Below are 25,091 nucleotides of genomic sequence, written 5' to 3'. Positions count from 1 at the left end.
ATATTTAACCTATCTAAAATAGGAACTAAATCGAATACAGCAAATTCCCATTATTGGTAGCAGTTATGTTCTATAACATTGCCCTGAATACTGAGTTAGCAAATACTGAACCTTTGCTCCTAGGAGAAATACAGGGTTAGGTTCCTATGAACATCTGGTCACAAGATTTTTGTCAACTCATTAAAATCTAATCTTGTTTTATGTGTGTTTCTGTTTAAAGACAATTTATTTAATATATATTATTGATTCATCAACATTGAACTCATGGCCAACAGCTCTATAACTCATGCCTGAATGAAGCTTATCTAACACACACATCTTTTCCATAAGACACATCGCAGCCTTCTTGTGCTCAAGAATACCAGACAGCACTTCAACATTACACCTGGGGGCCATTTAGAACAGCGAAATCACCAACGATAAGCATAAAAATTTGAAAAACATGGCACTAGATAGAATGGGAAAAGGACACTAGTTTACGGCACAAGAGCTGAAGCGAGAAGGCAGAGTGTTGCCTTATTCAACCTCAGCTGGGAACGTGTGCATTAGGCCATTCAAGATTTCTGCCACTCTGCCAATATCGGCAAATGACCACAAAAGCACCTGCAAGTATTGACCTTGGGGTTACAAACTAAGTTTAGCGAGTAGATGATTCACAAACTATGGAATCAGTGAATAATGAGGACTGATGTATAACTTTTTTTTTTTGCTGAGAAAGATTCACCCTGAGCTAACATCTGTTGCCAATCTTCCTCTATTTTGTATGTGGCTCACCGCCACAGTATGGCTGACAAGTGGTGTAGGTCCGTGCCCAGGATCCAAACCCATGAACCCGGGCCGCTGAAGCAAAGCATGCCAAAGTCAACCACTACACCACAGGACCAGCCCCCACTGTATAACTTTTTGAACCCCCATATGTGCTTAGCACTGCATTAGGCACTTTTAATACATTGTTTCATTTATTCCTCTCAACAACTTTTATGGTAGAGACTGACATTTCCATAAAATAGCTAAATTTCGTCTCAGAGAGGTTATGTAGTTTCTATTAAATTTCAGAAAGAGTATCAGAGCTGAGTTAAAGCCCTGACCTCTCTGATTCGAAACCTGATTTCTTTGTTTTACTAACTTGGCATAATGCAGGTAGTATTACTTCTCTGCTTCCATTTTGCAAAGATTTAAAAAATATTTCTGAGACCCTCAAGTGAGAGGGACCTCATACAGGTAAGTATAATTCTTCCACCTGCTCCTCCCTAACCTAAGCTCTCCATCTAGTTTTATCCTTATAAATCCAGGAACGATTAGGTGCCACTGGGCTTCTGTCTTGCTGAAATCACAGGAATGCTTTTTCAAACTCTAGGATTAAAGGATATTTTTATATGCAGTACTTGATGGCAGTGAAGGCTTCTTCTTGACAGATATAATAATTAAGCAATTATCTAGAGAAGTATTTGTTAAAATCTGACAGTTAAGAATGCACAGCTCCAGGAAGTCACAGGCTGTACCCATGAGCTCTTTGATGCTTTGTGCTCTCCCGACACATTTAAAAATGTTATTTTGCTCTGGAATCTATTAAAAATTGTTTAGGATAAAAAAAGCCAGATGCTCAAAGGCTTTTATATTTTCTCCCAACTCATGAAATAACTCTGAAAAACAGCATGGAAATGCAGGTTAGATATTCAAGCACCCTTAGAGGGTGGCGAGGGGGACAGAACTAACAGGTGCTTCCACACGAGACCTCGAGCGCAGGGGACAGAACTGGTCTTAAGAGTCAGGCAGACCTGGGTTCTACTTCTCCCTCTTCTCCCTCTGTGTGACCTTGGTCAAGTCACTTAACCTCAGTGGGTCTTATTTTCTTTATTTGTAAAATAGCTATAATGCTTAATTCTTAGTTGGTTACCAGGATTAAATCAAATCCTGTAACTGAAGAACATCACATAGGTCCTGACACACAGCGGACATTTAATTGAAAGCTATATTTATCATCATCACGCCATCACCACCTCCATCGGAACGAGCAGCATGTGAGCAGAGATACAGAAGTGGGAGAACGTAAGCAGCCCGGGAGGCTCTGCATGCACGGGAGACAAGAGGAGAAGGCTGGAAGCACAAGGGGCTTAAAACACGCTACACTGTTCTGCAAGTGTCTCCTTCCTGGGGTAGGGGGGGATATCTGTCTTGTTGTGGCCATCCACCATCTTTTGAACACTTCTCCTATGCCTGAGGAGTTTCTCACGTGATGAGTCCTGCCTCCCCCAGCCAGAAGCCAAGAACTCCTTTTCCCAGCATCTCTTGCAGACAGGGAGCCGACTTGTGACCATCTACTCAGAGGTGAGGAAGTAATGGAGGGGCCTGGCTAACAAGAGTGACCGCCTGGGTCTGGATAGGGAGGCCTCCTCTCAGCTCTGGCTGATGGATATTCAGTGGGAATGCAAATCCAGTTTTGGCCAGATCTTCTCATTTTTTCCCCAAAGGCCCCAAATCCAGATTTTTGTGTGAAATCCAGTTTTGAAATGTGGGTAACTGATTCAAAAGGCATTTTTAAAAACCAGTGGGCCAAGAGAACATGTCTGCAGGTCACACAGGACCCAGAGACTGCCATAGTGCAACCTCTTCACGGGGAGTTAGTGGCGCTGGGTGGTGGGGAGGAGCACGGATGCCCCCTCGGTGTAGGTGATGGACTCTCCCTCCCGCCCTACTCCCACCCCTTCCCCACTTGATCAGTCTGTCTGTATCCATTCAGAAATAGATGTGCACTGGGCTTGCCTATCTCGTTAATAGAAAAAGTTATATATGTATATATACCAACTGGGCTTTGTGAGTTATTTCAAAGAGAAATAACTTGTGGTAAACACTTTTACACACTAGTTGCTCGTGTCAAAACTCTAACTCACTTTTTTTTCAAGAGTTTGTCAGATTACAGCTGTTCACAAACAGAAAACGTGCCTATTTAACAAAATATAAGCAAGAAGGATTAATGCTACTATTTGACAAAAGCGTCTTTGGCTGATTCTAAAAATACATTTCAATAGGAATTGGAAAATAAGGTTCTCTGTGCACTCAGAACTTTTTATGTTTTGATGCTGTCCTACTGAGTCTCTTGTTTCTTTGGCTCTGAAATGGGGCTGGGGAGGAGAACAGAGATTTCTCACCTCTGAACTGATAAAGGTGAATGAGCCCCAGGAGGCTACCCATTTCTCACAGCATGGTCTCGGCAGGGTCCTGCCACTTGACAGATCAGTCACATTTATTTATCAAAGGTGCCCTGCGGCCAGGAAATCGCAACCCAGAAGCCCATGAGCATTCAAGGCACACATAAAAAGGTTCTCAAAAAACATGTGGTAAAGTTGCCAAAGCTACAAGTAAAATAATAAAGGGATTTTTTAAAAAACCTTCTCTCTAGGTGATGGTGAAAATGATTTATGAGTGGTCACCCTCTGTGGTCACTTCCTCATCGTTTCATGAGTGAATTCTTTGGGCACAGTCGTCTCCTGGGACTTCCCGCCTGTAAGATCTCACACCCCACACGTCACCTCTCCCAGTTACGACTATCCTCTGACAGGCCAATAGAAGTTGCTATTCTCACTCCCCTCAATGGTATAAAAGTCCTGGAAATATGTAGCCTTTTTGCGGAGGTGGGGCATGTCGGCCTGAGTAAGCAGGGAAGCCGGGCACAGGGTAGGAGGAAATAAAAAGGACAGGATAAAAAATCCTTGAACATTTGTGTTCTAGACGATAGAAAAACAAGTTAGCTTTGACACAGCCCTTACTATGTGTCAGGCACTGTTCTTAGAGCTTTTCATATGTTAACCCATTTAAGCCCCACAATACCCCCATCAGATAGTTACCATTATTATCTCCTGTCTTCAGATGAGGAAATTGAGGAACAGAGAGGTTAAGAAACTGACCCAAAGTCACACAGTGAATCAGCGGAGGAGCTGGCATTCAAACCTGGCGTGTCTGGCTCCAGAGTCCACACTCTTAAGCACCATGTTAACTTAAGTGACTTGTATACATATGACTTTTATAGTTTTTATCACATCCACATACCACCTGAACTTACTTTTAGTTGTATAAGTTTATTTTGCAAAAGAAACTTTAAATTGTTACTGTAAATGGAAAACCAATATCATCTGCCATAAATAGAAGGTAACAACAAAAATAAATGCAATAATTTTTAAAATAAAAATGTTCATTGGTGTACCATCTAAACTCATTTCAGGTTTCCTTAGTGATACCTAAGCCTTTTTGCTTTGGGGAACAGTGATCTAGAGCAATGCTTTCCAAACTTTCATGGAGGATGAAGCACTCGGTGTCTGGTCAAAATGTAGATTCTGATTCAGTTGGTCTGAGCGGGGCCTGAGATTCCGCATTTCTAACAAGCTCCCAGGTGAGGCCAACACTGCTGGTCTGGGGACCACACTTTGAGTAGCTCTAGAATGTGGAAGCATGTAAGCAAGGCACAGTCTCCACTCCAGACCAACTGAGTCAGAATCTTGGGAGTATCTTATCAACAAGTGATTTTTGTACCTGCTAAAGTTTGAAGAGGTCTCTTCTAGAGGATGACAAAACTCTCTGCCCCATACAGTCAGAAGTTGTGTCCTTTACTGAAAAGGCTCTTTTGCTGTAGACTCCTGTAATTTCAGCAAGCTGGATCCATGAAAATGGCATACTGAACTTAGAGCTGGAATTGACACATGAAAGTGAAAAGGAAACCAAGCTGAGCGCCCATTCGCCACTCACAGAGGTGACATGAAGGATTTCTGACACCTGAGAAACTCCAGCCCTGATAATAGCTCTCGAAGCTGAATCTGCTCAGCACCAACCAGATATTATAGTGAATTATCTGCTAAAATGCCTAAAGAATGAATGCAGACTTGTCTATGGGAGACTTGTCCACAATCTAATATGAAACCTAGTAAGTCACATCTACAATGAGCTCACAAATTGGTTTCCTTTTATAAGACTCTTATTGAAACGCAAATTTGTTCCCAGATCATTCATCGAATTCATAAGAATATTTGAACAGTATTTAGCAAGGAAAAATGGAGATATTGATAATATTTATCATTGACTCAGGTATTTATATTATGGCTAAATGCCATAAAAATCGCTGTGTGTGGTTCCCAAGGGAGAAAGGAGAAAATATTCATTTCCTGTCGTTTTTTTTTTCCTGCCTTTGAATTAGCTAAAAGAAGAACTCGGCTTATTAAAAATACATGATATTAATCACACATTTAAAAGTCAGCCTCATTTTATATAACACCTATGCTTCTGTAAAATAGCATCTCTGATTTTGGAAAATTGAGGTATGCTTTAAGTATACAAAAGGAGTTTATTATTCAATGGAAACCTGTAATCAATGTTATAAAATAGAGTTATTTTACAAAATAAGTTACCACCTCTTTAATTTATTTTTTGATGTTAGATTTTATAAGGAGGGTATTTCTTACTTTCTAAGCCTAAGGTGGTAACTTTTCTCTTAGGATTGCAAGTGGTCCTAAAAAAAAAAAAAATGCTGTTTCGAGAATCATTGAGGAAATAATGTGCAGACTGGAGGTGGCACAGGGTACAAGTCTACAAGACAAATCCTTTCAAGTTTTCCTTCTGAGATTTTAGATTAGTTTGAGTACTTTCACCTGACTGCTCCTCCAGCCTGGGCCAGAGGGCCCAGGGCAGATTCTGACACCTCCAGTCTCTCGTCCAGTTTGAAGTTCACCCTGCTGCAGGGTGTCCCCCTCCTCTGTGTCACCAGGCAGATTCCTTCCTACGGCAGCAAGCACAGTTCACTGACGGCCAGGTCTGACAAACTGACTGGAGGTCTCCCCGCTGGGACCACAGGGCATCACTCCTCGATTTAACATACACTGCTCATGACTATGGAGTCAAGTTCTACATCTCACCCTCCACTCTGTTCTATGCATCCTATCCTGTAGCCACATCACACTTGTGACATTGTCTTACAAACATTTTCTTTATATCTGTCTGTCTTTGTCCATGCTATTCGGGCTACATGTGATAGCCTTCATCAACTGGAAAATTCCTACTAATCCTTTAAAACCCACTCAGGTGCCAGCTTCTCTGCCCAGATTTTCTTCTCCCTCTGGCAGAGCTACTGCTCCTATAGTACTTTGTTCACAATTTTATTGTGGTACTAGGCACTCTGTTAATTTTCTTTTCACATGTCTGTGTGTCTCCCTTCACTGGATCACGGGTTGCTCAAACGTTCAAAGATAGGGACTGTCTTAGGTATCTTGGTATTGCCGAGGCCAAAGGTCATGCCAAATACCATTGCCTTGGTATTGCTTGGGGAAGAAACAGAAAACATATATATCAAGGGTCGTGCCAACGACTCAAGCCAAAGATGGAGACATAGCTTGGCAGCAGCACATTATGTAAGTTCCATGTGAGTCCACAGATGAAATAATAATTTTAATGATTATTAAAGAGAAATATTACAAACTAAAATAAGAAGGGAAGAGACGTGGAGGAGAAATTCCTGTTCAACTGCAGACCTTATCATCAGTGTGGAATAAACTATATTCTGGCTGTTGGGTTCTCAAAGCTTACAGTGCTCACTAGAAAAGCTTCACCTGGCATGTTAGAAATGACTTAATCAAACAGGAACAGTTTGATAGTTGGGAGAACTGGTCTCTAGTTCTGGCTTTAATGCTCACCTATTTCTCCATGTATAAAAAGATAGAGTTTCTTCTTTCCCAATTTGCACAAATGTGAGGACCAAATGAGTACTGCTTTGAGATAAGTATTAAATTAAAAATAGTATATGATCCTCTCCAGAAAGCAAAGTTCTTTCAAATGTCGTTTTCTTAATTAAGGATAGGGTGGCTTCTGAAAATGGAAATGCTCATCCTAAAGGGCAGCAGAGGGGAGGCTTGAGTCTTTTAAATTAGAAGACATTTTTCAAAATAAAGTTGAGTTCAAAAAGGTCTTCTGGTTTTCAGATGGTGGAGTGAAAATATCTCTGTTCCCTCCTTTTCTTGGAAATCATTTCAAAATAACAAGGAAAGGGGAACTCCAAAATATAAACTCGGATCTTCTGGGTTGGTAAACACATGGAGATTTGGGGAGAGTGGCACACCTGGAGAGGGCATGGAAGCTCTGCATCCTTTCCCCATACCTTGCTCTATGAATCTCTTCCTGAGTTATATCCTTTTATAATAAACCAGTGATCTAGTGAGTAAAAAACAAAACAAAACAGAAATATAAACTCACTTTTGGAAGTAAAAACTAGATTTCTGTAACCCTGCACTTTAATAAATGAGACACGCTACCCAAGGCCCAGGATGATCAAATACCAGGCACAGGTAAGATGTTGTCGAGAGTATGGCTGTGGCTGCAGACCTCAGACAAAGCCCACACAGCATCATTCTCCAAAGTAGGAAGTGCTGGCTCCTCAGTGAGGAAGATCCACCAACACTTGTTTAGAATAATGGAAAAAGGGTGTGTAGGATGGTGCAGGAGTGGCCTGAACCCAAGACTCACCAGGGTGCAGGGAAGGCGGCAACAATAAGCCATTTCAGTGGATGCACTCTAGAAATGAGGTCGGGAGAAGGAGAGAGTGAATCATGAGCAGCCTTAAAACCACCGATCTGTCTTTCTCTCTCTCTCCATCATAACAAGCACTTCCGTGAGCCAAAGAGAATTCTTGCTCCTCTAGAACCTGCCTTGGTCTTTTCCTCAAGTAAATCTTCTGCAAATAGTTGGTCCAAGTGAGTTGGTTCAACTCACTCTAAGAAGAAGAAGAATAAAGGGAACCAGTACAAGAGCTACACACAAAAAAAACTAGAAAAAAGTGGGGAAAGAAACAGGACAAAGAACAGATGATAGATGAAGAACGCTTAGCAGAAAAATACCGCTATGAAGCAGATGAAAACTGTGACGAGGCATATAATTATTAACTGAAAGAATTTAGTGAAACTATTATCCCTTTAAAATAAAGACTCAAAGAAAAGAGATAAGGACTCCAAGAAGATATAGCAGGGCAACAGAAGATGAAATATAATGGGGCAGAAGTGAAAGAGAAAAATGAAGACCCCAATAGAAGGAGCACAAAGAAAACAGGTTTTGTTGAAAACACACTGAGTACAATGGAGAATTGAGAAAAACCACCAAAATGAAATGGAAATGGACAAAGAATTTAAAATGATTAGCGAGAAACTGATAGATATGGAAGACAGACAAAAATAGATACTTGGTTTCCCTGATAAGAGACATAAATAAACAAGAGAGAACAAATATTCAAATATATAATTTCAAATACTTTTCAAAAATAAGATTTAATTCTATAGATTAAAGAGGCACATGATATCTGAAGAAAAATGATAAAGTTTTGGAGACTATTAGCCATGCCACAATATCCCAGAGAATTAATGCATGACCCAAAAGTTTACACCCGGCCCAACTGTCACTGTGGTCAAAAAGCAAGTGAAAAATGTTTTTAAATATGTAAGATTTATGTTTCCTGAATTTTTATTGAAGATACTACTACAGGAAAAATTTCAGACATTCAGGAGGTGAGGAGAGAAATTAGGACAAAACCAAAGGCAGTGAGTATTGAATTAACTACAGAACCAAGGCTGAAGCACCTATGGAATTAGGGTAACAGAAATGAATGTAACTACTATTAATTGTGGGAAAATAAGAAGTTATAACTAACAAAGCTGTCAAGTAAAAGGGAAGAAAAAGTGGGAGATAATATATGTGTATTGATTTCCTTAGCTTGCATACACGGATGGTCAAAAATTATCTTCATTTTTTTAATCTTTTTTAAAATTGAGACATAATTGACATACAACGGTGTATGAATTTTAGGTATACAACATAATGATTTCATATATGTATATATTGCAAAATGATCACCACAATAAGATTAGTTAACATCTTTAAATATTGTTAAGACTAATAAATCATGTATATTTAAGAGTATAAAAGTATAAATCAAGTATATTATAAGGTGTAAATGTAAAAATTGGAAAAACTAAGGAAAATGATCCTATCAACTAAAATTGGATGGTGGAAAGGAGGTTTGGAAAGGGACACAGAGGAGTTGGGAGGAAGTGGATGTTCAATATTGTTTATGGTGGGAAATCAGTACATACTCTATAAATAATAACACTTTAAAAAAGCTAGAGGATTCTAGAAGTTATCATTAAAAAGGTAACTACTAGAAGAACTAAAAACACATCTCCCAAATGGAACACTTGCATGCAAAACAAAGAAAAAACACAGATCACTAAGTGAAATATAATTAAGCAATAAAAAAATAGAAAACAGAACACATAATTAAAATAATAACAAATATATCTGTCATAGACTAAGCTTACATATAAAAAAAAGACCTCAGATTGAATAAAAATTCAACTATATGCTGTGTAAAAGATATACACTTAATTTCAATCAGAAATAACTGAAATCAGTACAAAAACAGTACATTAAACAAGACAAAGAAAGATTCTTTATAATGGTAAAGGGTATAATATATAAAGTTTGAGTTAGCAGCCATGAATATCTATGCATGAAATAGCACTAGCAAAATTGATAAAGTAAAACTACAGGATATTCAAAGAAAGGCAGACAAAAAACCACATTAAGCGCAAGTTTTTACTGCATTATCTCTGCCCACGTCAGATTTATCAGATAACAAAAAAAAATAAGATTGTAAAAGACATAAACGAAAAAATTGAAAGGTAGGAAGAAATATATATGACTATATATCCTGAAAATAGAGGATTCACATTCTTTTAAATAGTAAAATAAAATAGTAACAAAGAGGACTATATAATAGCTGGAAATAGTGCAAAGAAAATCTAAATAAATTCTAAAAAGTAGCAACACAACAGATAATATTCTCTGTTCACAATCCTATTAAATGAAAAAAATAAAAAAGAAAACTTAAAAAATGCTATCACCCAGAGACTTGTTTGAAACTTTGTTAAACAACTCCTGGAACAAAGAGGATATAAAAACCAAAATTAAAGAATATCTAGAAAATAAAGATAATAAAATTATTACATATCAGAACCTATGCAATACGGCTAAAGCATAGTTCAGAGCAAAAGTCATAGCTGTAAGTAATTACATTTATAAAACAAAGAATTAAAAACTCTCAAGAAGAATGAATAACAGTATCATAAAACTATAGGAAACAGAAGAAAGGAAGGAATTAATATTTGTTTATGAATTAAAAAACAGATATTTGGAAATTAGAAAACAGATCATTGATAAAACTGATACATCCAAAAGCTTATTCTTTGTAAAACAGAAAACAATAAAATAAGTAATTATCTAACCTAATCAAAAAGTGAGGAAGAAAAAGAAAGCATACATATACAAAATAAGGTAGGAGAATGAGAAAATAATGACAGATATAGAAGACCTTAAAAGATTTTGCTGAAATCTAGGCAAAGAAATCTGAAAGCCTGGATTAAAACGGACAATCTTCTAGGAAAATATGAATCATTAAACTGGCCAAGACAAGAGAGAAATCTAAACAGAAGAAATAGCAAAGATGTCAGAGATCCACCACCAAGAACATGAAGCCCAGACAGATTCCAGGCTGAATTCTATCCAACCTCTAAGGAGCAGTTAATTACCATGCAACAGTCAGACCCAAACCTGAGAAAGACAGGACAATAAAAAAGAAAACTACTGACCAATCACATTTATGAACATGGAGGAAAAAATAAGTATATATAACAGAATTCAGCAACACACTAACAATAATACATATCAACTGAGTAGGGTTTAAATGCAAGGATGTTTCAATGCTAGAAAATCTACTGATCTAATTCACCATATTGGGAGCATAAAAATAAGAAAATCATAAGATCATCTCCACAAGCTGCCCCAAAATATTTATAACATCACTCAAAATGCATCATGGTAAATGAGGAAAGACTAAATAAATTCCAATTAGGAACAAGAGAAGAATGTCCACTATTGCCACTACTATTTATCATTATCCTAGAGGTAGGAGTCAATTCAATAAGATAAGAGAAAGAAATAAAATATATCATAACTGGAAAGGAGGAGGTTCAATTATCATTTTTTTCAAGATGATATATCAATATACCTGGAAAACCTAAGAGAATCAATAGAAAAGTTATTTCAAAACAATAAGAGAATTTAAACAGGTGGCTCTTCAAAACCAATAAACAAAATCCAGAAGTATTCCTGTACATAAACAACAACTGTTAGAAAATATTATGAAGAAACAATTGTGTTTGCAATAGCAACTCTTAAAAAAGATATCTAAGCATAAATTTAATAAAATATGAAAAGACAGACATGAAAAAAACTTTAAAACACTACTGAGAAACAGGGAAGACATGTTTTTATGTTCTATTCTTGGGGAGGAAAACTAAATATTATGCAAATGCTAATTTTCTGTATATTTATAAATTTAAGGTGATCACAATGAAAATACCAAGTTGTTTGTTTTCTAGAACGAGGCAAGGTAATTCTCAAGGAAATCAAAATCATTAGATAACAAATTATAAAGCCACATTCATTAAAACAATTTTGTATTGGTCTACGGAGAATCAGTGAGGTAAATGGAACAGAGAGTCTGGAAATAGACCCAAGAATTTTTGGAAAATTTGGCTATGATTAAAAAAAAAAAGAAAGATGCTTCATATCAGTTGGGAAAAGATGAGTTATTAAATAAAAATTATTGAGAAAATTGGGTAGCAATCTGGAAAGAAAAGGTTAGATAACCATGTAAGGATCTCATGCCTTATATTAAAATACATTCCAAAGGGACAAAAATTTTAATTTTTGAAAAAAGAAATCAGAATCATACTAGAACAAAATATAGGAGAATTTAAAAAAAAAATTCTCAAAGTCTGAAAAGCCTTTCTAAAAGCTATAAAAGGAAAAGTTTCTGCAAAAATAAGTACATACATGCATAAAACCACAATAAACAAAGCCAAAAGTCATATTACAAATGGGAGAAAAATGACATTAAAACAAAAAAGTCATACTATAAATTGGGGTAAAATTACAGTAAAATAAAAATTACAGTAAAGTAGCTGTTTTCCTTTATTTCCTAGATAAGGTGTTCCTACAAACCCATAATAAAGATCAATAACTCAACAGAAAAATGGACAACAGGCCAGATAGTTTACAGATAAGAAATATAAATGGCATTTAAACACATTTGAAGATGCTCAACCTTACTCATAATGAGACAGTGCAAGTCAGAACCACACTAAGATACCATTTTTCACTTAGATTGGCAAAGATCAAAAGTTTGATAAATGTGTGTTGCAGAGAGTGTAGGCAATCAGACTCTCTTAATTATTGGTGGAAATATAAATCAGTACAACTTTCTGTAAAGGGCAATGCGCACATGTATCAAAAATTTAAAATACTTTCCAATTCCAGGAATTTATTTTATAGATACACTCACACTTGTGAGAAATGATGTGTAGAGTGACATTCATTGCCGCCTTGCTTTTTTATTTATTTATTTTTTTTGTGAGGAGATCAGCCCTGACCTAACATCTGTTGCCAATCCTCCTCTTTTTGCTGAGGAAGACTGGCCCTGGGCTAACATCCGTGCCCATCTTCCTCCACTTTATATGCAACGCCGCCACAGCATGGTTTGACAAGCGGTGCCTCGGTGCACGCCCGGGATCCGAACTCGCGAACCCCGGGCCACCGCAGCGGAGCTCGCGCGCTTCAACCGCTTTGCCACCCAGCCGGCCCCACGGCCGTCTTGCTTTTAATAGCAAAATACTAGAAATAACCCATATACCCATGGACTGGGAATTGGTTATTAAATTGCAGCTCATACCTTATAATAGCATACCAGGTGGCTGTTAGAAAGAATGTGGCAGCCCTATATGGACCAATATGGGATGATCTCTAGGTTATACTAAATGAAAAAGGCGGGCAGCAGAACATGTATATAGAATGAGTATGCCTTTGTGTTATACGTGCATATCTATAAATATACCTATAATATATACAAATATAGGTATACACATACATGCTTATGTGTGTATATGAATGAAATATCTCTGGAAGAATGTATAACAAATAGGTGGTCTGAGAATGGGGTGTGAGAAAGACTTACTTTACACTGTACATCATTTTTACCCTTTTTGAAGTATGTATCATGTACATTATTACCTATTCAAAAAACTAATTTAAAAAATAAAAGGTCTGGATTGCCTTCTTGGGACAATTGTGAAGAAGCATTTTTTAAGAAACTTTGCACTATCTGAATTAAGAGATCTCTCTACATCTAAAAGGCAAATACGAATGAATAAAGAAAAACATAAGTTTGTCTTGACAATTTGGTCCCAGAGAGCAACTCCTGGATCCATAAAGAACAGAACTGAGAGCCAATCATGGGCTTCCTGGGCCGGCCCTGCACGCAGACTTCCACGACAGCTGAAATACCCTACAGCCAACCACAAGTGTCAAAGGTGACTGACCAAGTGTGCTTGGAAAATAGCCAAGAGTAGAATAAAATAATTCTCCTCAGACCAATCCATAACCCCTAAGGTTTAATTCTTCTGTTAACACATGCTTAACACACAACGAGGAACAGTTTTAAGACATGACTGTCCATTAGGCATCAATCATTTGTGAGCTGGTTCCAGCTGTAACTGATCCTTGTCATTCACTAAATGCAAGAACACAAAAGAGCACTGGGTGGGGGTGCACAGGTCTGAGATAACTGGTGGCTGTCTTTCTCCAGCCACAAAATAATCACCCCTAGATCTCACAGACAGGTATCCTGGCCCATCATTCTTAGGCATATGTAATTTATGTGGATAGTGTCAAAATGACTACAGGTCAAACACCATCACTTAAAACTCACTTAGCATCCATGAACACCAGGAAGGCACAATACCAATCATAAACCCCGATCCTCTTTAGCCTTCCTTCTATAAGTCTGCAGGTGAATTTCTAAAACCTTAGGACTACACACTTGGGTGAACACCAGAAAAAAAAAAAGTCATGTAAAAGCTGTTAAAATATGGGGAAAGTTAATTTTAAATTTGGGAAATATGTTCGCTTGCTTGTCTTGTGTTAGGCGGTTATCTTATCTATTTCTGGAAGCTACTTTATTTTTCCTCTGATTTGCTGGAGAGCAGCAATGATTGAACAAAAACGTTTCCCCGTGGCCTAGGGGTTAATTGGGCATTCTCCATTTGACGGCTCAGGTTCGTGAGTTTGGATCCCAGGCGCGGACCTACACCACTCATCAGCCATGCTGTGGCGGTGACCCACATACAAAATAGAGAAAGACTGGCAAAGATGTTAGCTCAGGGCAAATCTTCCTTAAGCAAAAAACCAAAAAAAAAGAGGAAGATTGGCAACAGATGTTAGCTCAGGGCGAATCTTCCTCAGCAAAAAAAAAAAAGTTTAAAAGTGTTAGAATAAACAACAGCTTTAAGGGTGCTGGAGACCTAAAATCTATTTCTGTGCAAAGTACAAACTACACCTTTTGTCCTTTTTCTTGGTTCTACCATATGAGGAGAAAAAATGTCTCATGTTCTATTAGGGCAGTAATAATTTATGTCAGACACAAAGCAAAGGGGCCAGTGTCATTTTTTACTATAAGTTTATTCCCTGGTTGATGTTTTAATACTGATGTATGTTGTTGGGAGAGTGCTTTGTTAAACAGTTCACTAACAGAAACAATAGTTCTCATGTACTAAGTGCCTTCCCTGTGCTAGCATTCTGATGGTTATTTACATAATTATCTTTTACCCTCCAAAACAACTCTGCATGACAGATGTTATTATCCCCATCTCACAGATGAGGAAACAAAGGCTCAGAGGTAAAGTAATCAGCCCAAGATCAAACAGCTGGGATGTGACAAAACTATATCCAACCCTAGTGAGCTGACCCCAGGCCTGCACTTACCACTACCCCACCCGGCCTACGACAAGCACATCAGTCTCTGCATAGTCAATGCAAGGGAGCAAATATTTCCTGGGCTGCTTCTATATGTTAGGCACTGTGCTAGTCACTGAGCAAAACTATAAACATGAGTAGCAGGTAATCAATAAATATTCAATGAATAAATAAATCTATAGATACATGGCTCCTATCCACAAATGATAGCTTCAAATATTTAAGTATTGAAAGTTACCATGTGCCAGGCACTTCTCTAGGAAAAGCCAGAAAAGGAGGAAAAAAAGAAGTAACAATAAAACATATGGTATATAAAAAGCCCCAAATAAGTTCCAATTTATCAGTAATTACAATAATTGTAAACAGATTATTAAATCCCCTTACCAAAAGACAGAGATATTCAAATTGCTTTAAAAAATCAGCTGTATCTTCTTTAAAAGAAACACAGCTAAAACAAAATGATGTCTAAAACTTTGAAAACAAAAGAATCAAAACAATACCCAAGGTAGACCCTAAAAACGGGTGTGGAACCCTCATACATCGCTGGTGGGAATGTAAAACAGTGCAGCCACTTCGGAAAAGTTTGGAAGTTCCTCAAAATGTTAAACAGAGTTATCACAAGACCCAGCAATTCCACTCTGAGGCATCTAGCCAAGAGAAATGAAAACATATGCCCACACAAAAAATTGTATGTGAATGTTTATAGTAGCATTGTTCATAATAGCCAAAATATAGAAAAACCCAAATGTCAATCAACTTATGAGTGGATAAACAAAATAAAGTATGGCCACGCAGTGAAATATTATTCAGCAATAAAAAGGAATGAAGTATTGATACACACCATAGCATGGATAAACCCAAAAACCATCATGCTAAGTGAAAGAAGCCAGTCACAAAAGGCCACATTCTGCATGATTCCATTTATATGAAATGTCCAGAATAGGTAAGTCCATAGAAATAAAAAGTAGGTTAGTGGTTATCAGGGCTGAGGAGAGGGGGGATGGGAAGTGACTGCTAATGGGTTTCTTTTTGGGGTGACAAACATGTTCTGGAATTAGATGATAGTGATGGTTGTGTGACTCTGAAATATTCTAAAAACCACTGAATTGTATACTTTAAAACAGTGAACTCTATGGTATGTGAATTATATTTCAATAAGGTGGTTATTTTAACAAAACTGGTGCAGCATGATTAATATCAAGCCAAATAAAAATCAGGACAAAAAATATTAATAGATATATAAAGTGCTTTAGAAACATGAATGAAAAGGTAATTAATTGCTTCCACGGGTTATGCACGAGTCAAAAGCATAAGAGACCTCTGAGGCAGGCCTTCCGCGATTGAAGGGAGTGGGGAGGGTGCGAGAATGCTCTGCCGTGTGCGCGTGTACAGGGTGTGTGGCAACCAGCATGGCGCTCACAGAGCCAGGCTGTCAAGGAGTTTGAGCTTTATTTTGTAGGCTTTTATAATTTTATTTGTTTATTTATTTTTCCCCCAAAGCCCCAGTAGATAGTCGTTTGTCATAGCTGCACGTCCTTCTAGTTGCTGTATGTGGGACGCAGCCTCAGCATGGCCGGAGAAGCGGTGCGTCGGTGCGCGCCGGATCCGAACCCGGGCCGCCAGCAGCAGAGCGCGCCCACTCAACCGCTAATCCATGGGGCCGGCCCTGTAGGCTTTTAAAGAGAGGAACGATGTTAGACTCTCACGCTTTAAAAACAGCACCCCGGAGGCCATGTGTGGAAATGAATTACAGCAAGAAGCAGCAGCAAATAGGTAGACCAATTTGGGGATCCACATAATGTGCAGGGATAAGCAAGTTTAATTTGAAGCATATGAGGTGCTTTTGGCAAATGGAAATTTAGATCTGATATTTAGAAAAGAAGCAGGGCTGGTGATAGCGATTTAGGAAGCTTTACATAAGGCCGTTGGGTGTGTTTCATTCTCTAATGCTAATTGTATGAAGAACTAGAAAAGTATAACATTTTAAATTACTGAGTCACCTTCTGTAATTTCTAATTAAGTAAGGGACATGGCTAATAATGGAAGTAAGTCAGGCGGCTGATACCGCTAGTTGCCTACTCAATAACCATTCCCTCTTCCTCAAGGCAGAACTCCTAATTTAAGGGAGAGTGGTGGCAGTTGTAATTTACTCAGCTAAAAATATTTGATTTCTCAGACTCTCTTATATTTTGAGCAACCCTGTGACACCATCCTGGCCAACGAGATGCAAGTGGAAACAGCTGGGGAGGGCACCACTTTCTGAATAAAAATGCAAAACCTCCCTAACAGAAAGGCCTTCACTCTTTAGCTGCTTATACCTTCCTTTTCTTCCTGCATGTACTATAGATGTAAGACTAGAGATACAGCAGCCATCTTGTGACCATGAGGCAACCAGATTTAGGATGAGGTGCTACAGGCTAAGGACAATGAAGCAGGAAGATGGAAAGAGGCTGATTCTTTGACAGCACTGTTTGAGCTCCTGTATCAGCCCTGGACTGCCTTTCTTGGGAGTCCAGTTCCACAAGACAAATAAACTTGTATCTGTTTAAGCCAGATTCTGATGTGTGAGTTGTTTTTGTTTGTTTGTTTGTTTTGGCAGCTGAATATAATCCTAACTGACACAAGTCATATTTGGACTAAGAGAGAGAGAGAGACTAAAAAGACATGACCTTTATTTTAATTGCTAAAAAAAAGTTTAAAAATAAAATATCAGTTATTCTTACTACCAAGAAGTACTGAAAGCATTAAGGGGCTTATGAGGTAGTAGAGAGCACTGGATTTTTCCTTTTCCAAACAGTGTGCTAAAATTCGCAGTTAAAGAAGGATGTGCAGCTATGACATACAACTATCTACTGGGGCTTTGGGGGGAAAAATAAATAAATAAAAATCTTTAAAATTCGCAGTTAAAAGGAGATTATGGGACTACCAGCATTAAGAAAATTCTTGAACACACAACTCATGTATTAATGAGTATATGTGCATGATGATACCCTTCAAACTTTTTCTGGATCAGGTGAACTGATCTGGCTCATTTCAATGGCTTCAGCCAGAACAAATGTTCTTAAAGATGGGATTGTTCAACTCACTCTCACAAGAATTATCACCTCTGGAAGAAAGACTCTTTCTACTCTCCCAGGTACTCAGTAAACATAGCTAAGGAAACAGCACGTCCTTGAACCAGTGTCCTGGTCCTTCACAGAACAGGTTTTACTGGGCTGCACTCTGGGAATATGTCTCCAGAACTGCAGTCAATCAAGTTCTAGGAAACACTTATAATTGCCTTCTACCATAAACCTTCCATTGTCTTCATGGCAGGGACCATGTCGAAGACTTAGATCTCTATGGTAACAGAGACTGCTCTTCTGAAGACCCGCCAGGAGAAAGTTATTCCAGGTTTCAGGACCAGGAAAAGCTGTGTTAACTGATCTGTTTTTATCTCAAGGTCACTGTGGATCGGATAACTATCTGTGTTTTCCTCTTTCTTTTGGCTACTGGGAAGCTCTGACAAATTTCTAATCCCATCCCCAGAAACTACACTAGATCTTATAGTAAACTCATCTCTAGACTCTACCTGCACCTTATGATACAGTCTTGTTCTCAAAATTGTTCTCTGGTTTTGCCTTGCTTTCTAATCTGTGTGTTCTCTTTACCCCAGTTTCATTAACTATTAATTTTATGTTTTTACTATTTTTGTAAACACCTCAAATGCTTTACAGAACAGGGAACATTTAAGGCAAACAATTTTTAAAAGCATTAGATAATAATAGAAATAATAAAAGCTAATTTATTGAGCATTGCTATGAATGAGGCACTGCCCTAAGCACTGAACCTACCTTTATTTACCCTAAACACGAGACCAGTGCTATTATGCCCATTTTACAGATGAGAAAACTGAGGCACAGAGAGGTTAAGTAATTTGTCCGAGATCATACAACAAATAAGTAATGGATGCAAGATTCAAACCCAAGTATTCGGAATTACAAAAGTTATACAAAAGAAGAAATAATAATAATATTTAATTTCTAAAAGAAGCAGAGGTCTTCTGATTTCATAGGCTGAGCTTAGCATCCTTTGGATTTAAAGGAGATACCCATTATACGTCTTGTTCATACAGTCATGCCTGATGATCCACATCAACAGAGAGGAATGAGACAGTAAGAGTCAAAAGGACGGATTATCCAAAAATAACTGACTTTTGACCTTGGAACATAAGGTATTCATGCATTCACTCTCTCACTCATTCAGTACTGGTCATATGCATGCATGGTGCAGGTGCTAGGAACAGAGATGAAGCGGACACAGTACCTGCCCTCCAGGAGCTCAGGAGCAGCGAGGGAAAGTCAGACAGGTAAAGGGCACTCTGGGTTACGAGTGGGCTAACAGCAGACCACAGCAGGGCATGACATGATCCTTCTGAGAGCAGTTCAGCTCTCGGCCTCTGTGTCTCATCTGATGAGGGGAGTAAGTAGAATCAGCTTCCTTCTAGGGCTACTGTGATAATTTCACACAAGCTCTTAGCCTACCCCAGTATGTGTTAGCGTTTAGCTCTCAACGGCCAGTCGATGGCAGCCTGGGCACCTTGCTCTGCCACACACGTGCACTCACATGGACACGTCTTCAGAAGCTCAAGAACTGAGGCAGGTTGCTGCCTCCTCCCAGCTACTCCCAAGAGCTGACTAACTTACCATCCACAGGCAGGCCTGGCACTCTTTTCTGGATGCCAGCATCTCAGACTCAGTGTCTCGCGGGAATACATCGCCCACTCAGGATGAATACTCCTTCAAGATGCACTTGAAAATATTCCTCCACAGTGCCTGGCCCCCATAACGCCCACCCTGCATTTCTGCCACATTTGTTCTGCTTCACTTTATCTCTTTGGCTCTTCAACACCACGGTTCACTACACAATTCCCCTGCTGCACAACAGGTCGGGTTCCCGCTTCAACAGTCTAAGGAAAGAGCCAACTGGAATCGCAAAGGGGTAGTTTCAAGTGCATCACGGCTTGAAGCCGGTGAGAAAACCGTGCGCCACACCTGCACCTGCTCAGCATCAGCTGGGAAAAGAACGTCTCTTCAGTTTTGCGCAGTGGCTGAATAAGAACTAATTAATCATTTTCTCACCAACCCTAACTCATATTTAACAGCTCCCTCTCAAAGTTTGTTTTGTCATGCTATCAGCAAAGTCAGTCAAACATTACGATTCCTTTCTAACTATTCCAGCAGCCAGATGGCAGGAACACTACTGTGACAAGGCAAAACTCGCCTAAAGATAACTTCGTGATGCTTCATCATGCTTGATGGCACTCGGCTGAGCGGGTTCACCGGGAGACACCTCTTTTGTTGCCCCACTTAACCCACATTCTTTAAACCAAATCTTTATCATTCCAAGAATAAGACAAACATTCAACTCTGCAAATGTGAAACTGGCAGGTAAAACGAACATGTTTCTACTTCTCTAAGTTCTGAATTTGAGGCAGAAGTATAAAATCACCAGAAGATCACACATTAGGACAAACTTCTCAAGATTTCTCTCTAAAGATAACGTGACTGTACCCTAAAGTTTCAAATATTTCTGCACCAAATTTAACGTATATTTATAACACATTTGCTAGAAAACAAATTTGTTTCCTTCCGCCAAGTTATTTTTGTAGGTTTTATTTATTTACTTATTTATTTATTTTTTACTTAGGTGTTAATGAACATATATTTATAAATTCTAGAATGGAGGAAAGTTGACTGTTCCTCCCTGGTGGAAATTTTACATATTCTCCTCCAGAGTTAATTACATTTGGGTTTCTCATATCTTTTCTAGGTTATATGATTTATTCTTTGTGTGTGTGTTTTAAGTGACTGCAAAATCACAACCTGTACTATATGGTTTCTGAACAATAAACCTCCTACAAAGAGTGTTACCAGGCTGGGCCAGCTGGCTTTCTCCTGTTCCTAAAACTGTGTGTTCTTAGACACACACACTTCCTCCATCCCTTCTGCTGCTGGCTAACTTCAGTCTGTGACATAATCTCACACTCACAATTATATGAAAACAACAGAGACTCCTGGAAAGGAACAAAAAGGTGGCACGGCAGGAAGCCAGCCCTCCATTCTCTGTCACCCTGACGGCTCTACCTTCACTCAGGCAGCCAAAAACCACCTGTTTATAGTTGCGTGTACAGAATTTGAAGTCTGTGTACCCAGGTTTTTAACTCTGGCTCCCCTGAGTAAGGCATTTAACCTCTGTGACCTTTTATTTTCTCATCTGTAAAAAAGGCCCAATAACAATATCTCCCTTAAAGAACCATTGTGAATCACATGAGGTGATGCACATAAAAGCATTTGGTAAAGCCCTCTGCAGTATATATTTATTTCATTTTCAGTTATTTCTCAATTTTCTTTTGCTCCCATATCCTTTTTCTCCCCCTCATTTGGTTTTTGAATGTATCTCTAAAATGCACCGGCTGGAAAACTGGACTAATCTGCGTGTTACCCCAGTGAAGTGGATTTTTAGCATTCAAGTTTTATTTACTTTTTTATTGAGGTACAACTTACATAGATCAAGTGCACAAATCTCAAGGGAATAACTTCATAAATTTCTAAATGTGTACACCTCTGTAACCACTACTTAGGTCAAGGTGGGGAGCATTTCCAGCACCCCCGAAGCCTCCCTCAGGCCCTGTTCAGGTCATTATGAGGCCCAAAGGCAACTCCTCTTCTAACCTCTGTTGCCATGATTAGCTCTGCCTAAAGTTAAAAAAAATTTTCAGGGAAAACTGGAGTCCTAGTGATTACTACTACTGACAAGAAATGTACTTCCAATCCTCCCTCGGAAGAGATAAAAGATTCTGGAAAGGAGGAGAGGGGTACGAACTTTGTAAATCACACGGGTCATGCCGAACAAGGCCCTCATTTTGCAGCCAATGACCCAAGTCTCAGAGAGGCGAAGTGACAGCTCACTTCTGCTTTAGAGTAATTTTCCTTCCAAATGCAGTCTGTCCCAAAACATCCCCAGTGTCAGGGATGCTGCCGGTGCGTCTGGCGCGCGGGGAACAGCTCTCCCCGGCCTCTCCCTGCAGAACTTCTTTCCAGGGAGCGGCGCACACTGGGTCCCCAAGCCGCCCCCGCTCCCGCCGCCGCACACCCAGCGGCTGGCACTCTCCGCTCAGAAGGCACTGTTCCTGCGAGCCAGTGCCTGCCCGCCCACGGGGCGAGATCTCGGGCGCTCGCTCCCCCGACCCTGCTCTCCCTCCGCCCCCTGCCCGCCCCAGACAACGCCGCCGCCGGGGTGTATTGGGGGAGGGGGAGGACAGACACTGCCATCTTCTCCTCCACTCCTCCAAAGGACTTCAGAGCCCGTTTGTGACCAGATCTAAGTCGCTGGAGCACAGTCAGACCACTGACCTCAGGGGCTTGGAGATGAGCACTGGGAGGGAGTCCGGAGACCTGCGCTCTGGCCCCTGCTCGGTCACCACGAGCTGTGTGACCTTGGGCAAGTCACTTCACATCTCCGGAATTGGCTTCGTCTTTGGAGGCTGCTTCTGTATCCCCAAAGCCACCTCCAGCTCAGCAATTTCCTAGCCCTTCTTTACTCCGCCCCAGCCCTTCCCGCGACAGCCCCCTCCTCAGGGAGACCCCAGCCTTTTGTTCTGGGGGTGAAGCGGGGAAGGGAGGAAGGGATTGCTTCGCCAAGGACAGGCCCGGGCGGCCTTGGCGCCCGGGGCCGCTCACTGGAGAGTCGGGTCCAGGCAACCCCGCAGTGACCTCGGTCCCTCCGCGGTCCCGTTAAGGCCGGGCCTGGGAGGCGCGGCGCGGCGGGGAGCGGCTGGCGGGCGCTAGGGCAGCGCAGCGCCTCGACGCCTGTCCCAGGCGGGGGTCCGGGACAAGGGCACGCGCACAGCACCCCCGTCCCCGCCGGGGGCCACTCCGCCCCGGGACAGCCCGAGCGGCCGCCGCAACAGCCCGTCCCCCACCCTCGGGCACGGACCCGGACCCGCGCGCGGAGCCGCTACCTGCCGCTGGCCGTGTTGGGGGGCGGACAGGACTGGGGCTCCGGCCGACGTCCCCGCCGCCGCCTCCCGGCTCCGGGCTCCGTCCCGCAGCACCCGTGTCCCAGCGGCGCCGCGCTGCGCTCTGTTCTGTGCTGCGCTCGGTGCGCCCGGCTCGCTCCCCGGCCGCCAGCTCTGGTGCTGCCGGGACGCGGAGGCGGGGCTGCCGCCCCCACCTGCTCCGCCGGCTCCTGCCCCGGAGCCGCCGCAGCCCGGCGCCCAGGGACGCGGCCCGGGCGGGCGGGGTCGCTCTGGCACCCGGGAGGCGGGTCCTCGCCGCGGGGCGCGCCTCTCCGGGCCAGAGTCCCAAGTCTGAGCTGCCGGGAGAGTGGGGCCTAAGGCTGCAGTTCCCCAGATAGGAGGGGCTGTGGTGCGGATGACACAGGGCCCAGCACTGCCACTCTGGGGACACTCCACTCCTTCATCAGTTTATTCCAAAATATTTTGAATCCTTCCTATGCTCTGGGCGGCGTTATAAATGGTGGGAACAGAAGAGAAAACAAGATCGTCTCTTGCCCTCGCAGAGTTCACGGTCTAGAAAGGGAAACCAACTAATGGGCAATTACAATCCAGAACCAAGAGGGAGTGGTCATAGAGGGGGCACCTGATCCAGACTTGGGGGAGGTCAGGGAAGGCTTCTCGAGGCGCTGATGTCTAGGAGAACTGAAGGATGAGCGTGAATTATCCAGATGGCTTGGGGAAGTAGATTGTTTCAGGTGCAGGCGAAGCTGAGAGGAAGCAGACTGTGTTTGAAAACTGAAATAAGTTTGAGGAGCTGGAAGAACCTGGCTTAGCCAACAAATCCCCGTCACACTTCCTGTTCAGGCCCCTTGGAGGATGCAGAAAGTTTATGTCTGAGGCCGGATTTATTCCTCTAAGCGCAGTAATCGTTTGGTGAGGATTCCGTATCTCCCATGACCTGGGTGTTCCTGCTAGTGGAGGAGCTAAGAGGATACTCATGGACCATTCACTCAGCCCTGCCGAGTTTGAGCATCTGCTATGAGCCAGGCACTCTGCAGGGCCCTTAGCGTATGCTGGTGAGGGAGGCAGTGTCTCTAACGCTAAAGGAGCTACTGGTCTGGAGTGGAGGAGGGACCTGTGCTCAGGGCTATGCCAACGCTTGTATGAATTGCACGGGAACACGGGCGAGGGAGCAGTTAATGCCAGCAGGGAGGCTCTCACACACGGATTGCAACCTGTCTCCAGGTTCAAATTTTGTAGCAGCTGCTATCAAAATATGTTCCTCAAGCAGCCCTTAGCTGGTTTCTTAATTACTCATGTTTATAGCCTGACAATGTGTAGGCTTGTATTTATAGCAAGGATAAAGAATTCACTCCTGATGTCTTCCACTCCTGTGTCTCTGTTTTGTTTAGGCAAAGAAAGGTATACATGTAGCCAGTGGAAGCCAACAAGGTACTTGCTTCCCACCTGTTTGTCCTGTGTTCCTCCTGACCTTTCCTCCTTTGGAACTGTAATAAATGATCATGGGCGTGAAATCTGAAAAACTGTGCTCAAACCAAAACTCACAAAACATTTTGCATTTGATCGCTACTAAAAAATAAAAAATCTGAAACATTACCCAGACATTCTCCTTCTCTGGACTCCTAATGCTTGTTTTCATTAAACATATGACTGCTAGTATTCTAATACAAAAAGGAAGAAAAGATAAATTAGTAGAGAAGACATTTCCATGAGCCCAGAGAGATCCCATCAGGTCTTCTGCTGAGTGGCCAGAGCAGGAGCTAGTTGATGGAAATGCTGTTATTTATCTTAAGGGATAGATATGTGCTGGCTTGGATCAAATAATTTGTGAAAAAATGCTTCTGGTTGAAAGGGATGGGGAAAATGATGAGTGAGGCAACTATTTGGAAACTGGGGACATTGGGGGCTGGAAGCCTCGGGGGCCCAATGTCTCACATTCATATGAAGTAACTCTGCCATTGGTGTCTTGTTTCTAGGGACATTAGAAAGGATTCATTCCCACCTATATATATAACTGTAGGACAGCACAGTTGGACAATATTTGTTTGGTGGCAGATAGTGTGAGTTGCCTTCCCCAATAGCCAAACCATTCTCCTTTTCTTCCCTATTAATAGAACCGAGGATCAGAATTGATGTGAGACTACCATGACAATCCCATTCCTGATTTCCCAGGCTTTCT

The 25,091-nt window shown here is 41.1% G+C and overlaps 1 protein-coding gene across 1 annotated transcript in view; it reads right to left on the bottom strand.

The window, feature by feature from the left end:
* The window catches only part of WIPF3 (WAS/WASL interacting protein family member 3), a 91,195-nt gene extending 68,079 nt beyond the window's left edge, over positions 1 to 23,116 (bottom strand). The window contains exon 1 of the mRNA XM_087429147.1: positions 22,895 to 23,116. The gene's annotated coding sequence lies outside the window, so the exon portion shown is untranslated. The remainder of the gene's footprint in view (positions 1 to 22,894) is intronic.
* Between the last annotated feature and the right edge of the window lie 1,975 nt (positions 23,117 to 25,091).

This window comes from Ceratotherium simum, chromosome 1, assembly GCF_057802395.1.
Source record: "Ceratotherium simum simum isolate JZ-2026a chromosome 1, ASM5780239v1, whole genome shotgun sequence".
Classification (NCBI taxonomy): Eukaryota; Metazoa; Chordata; class Mammalia; order Perissodactyla; family Rhinocerotidae; genus Ceratotherium; species Ceratotherium simum.
Note: the sequence above shows the minus strand (reverse complement) of the source record. Positions and strands in the feature narration are given on the sequence as shown.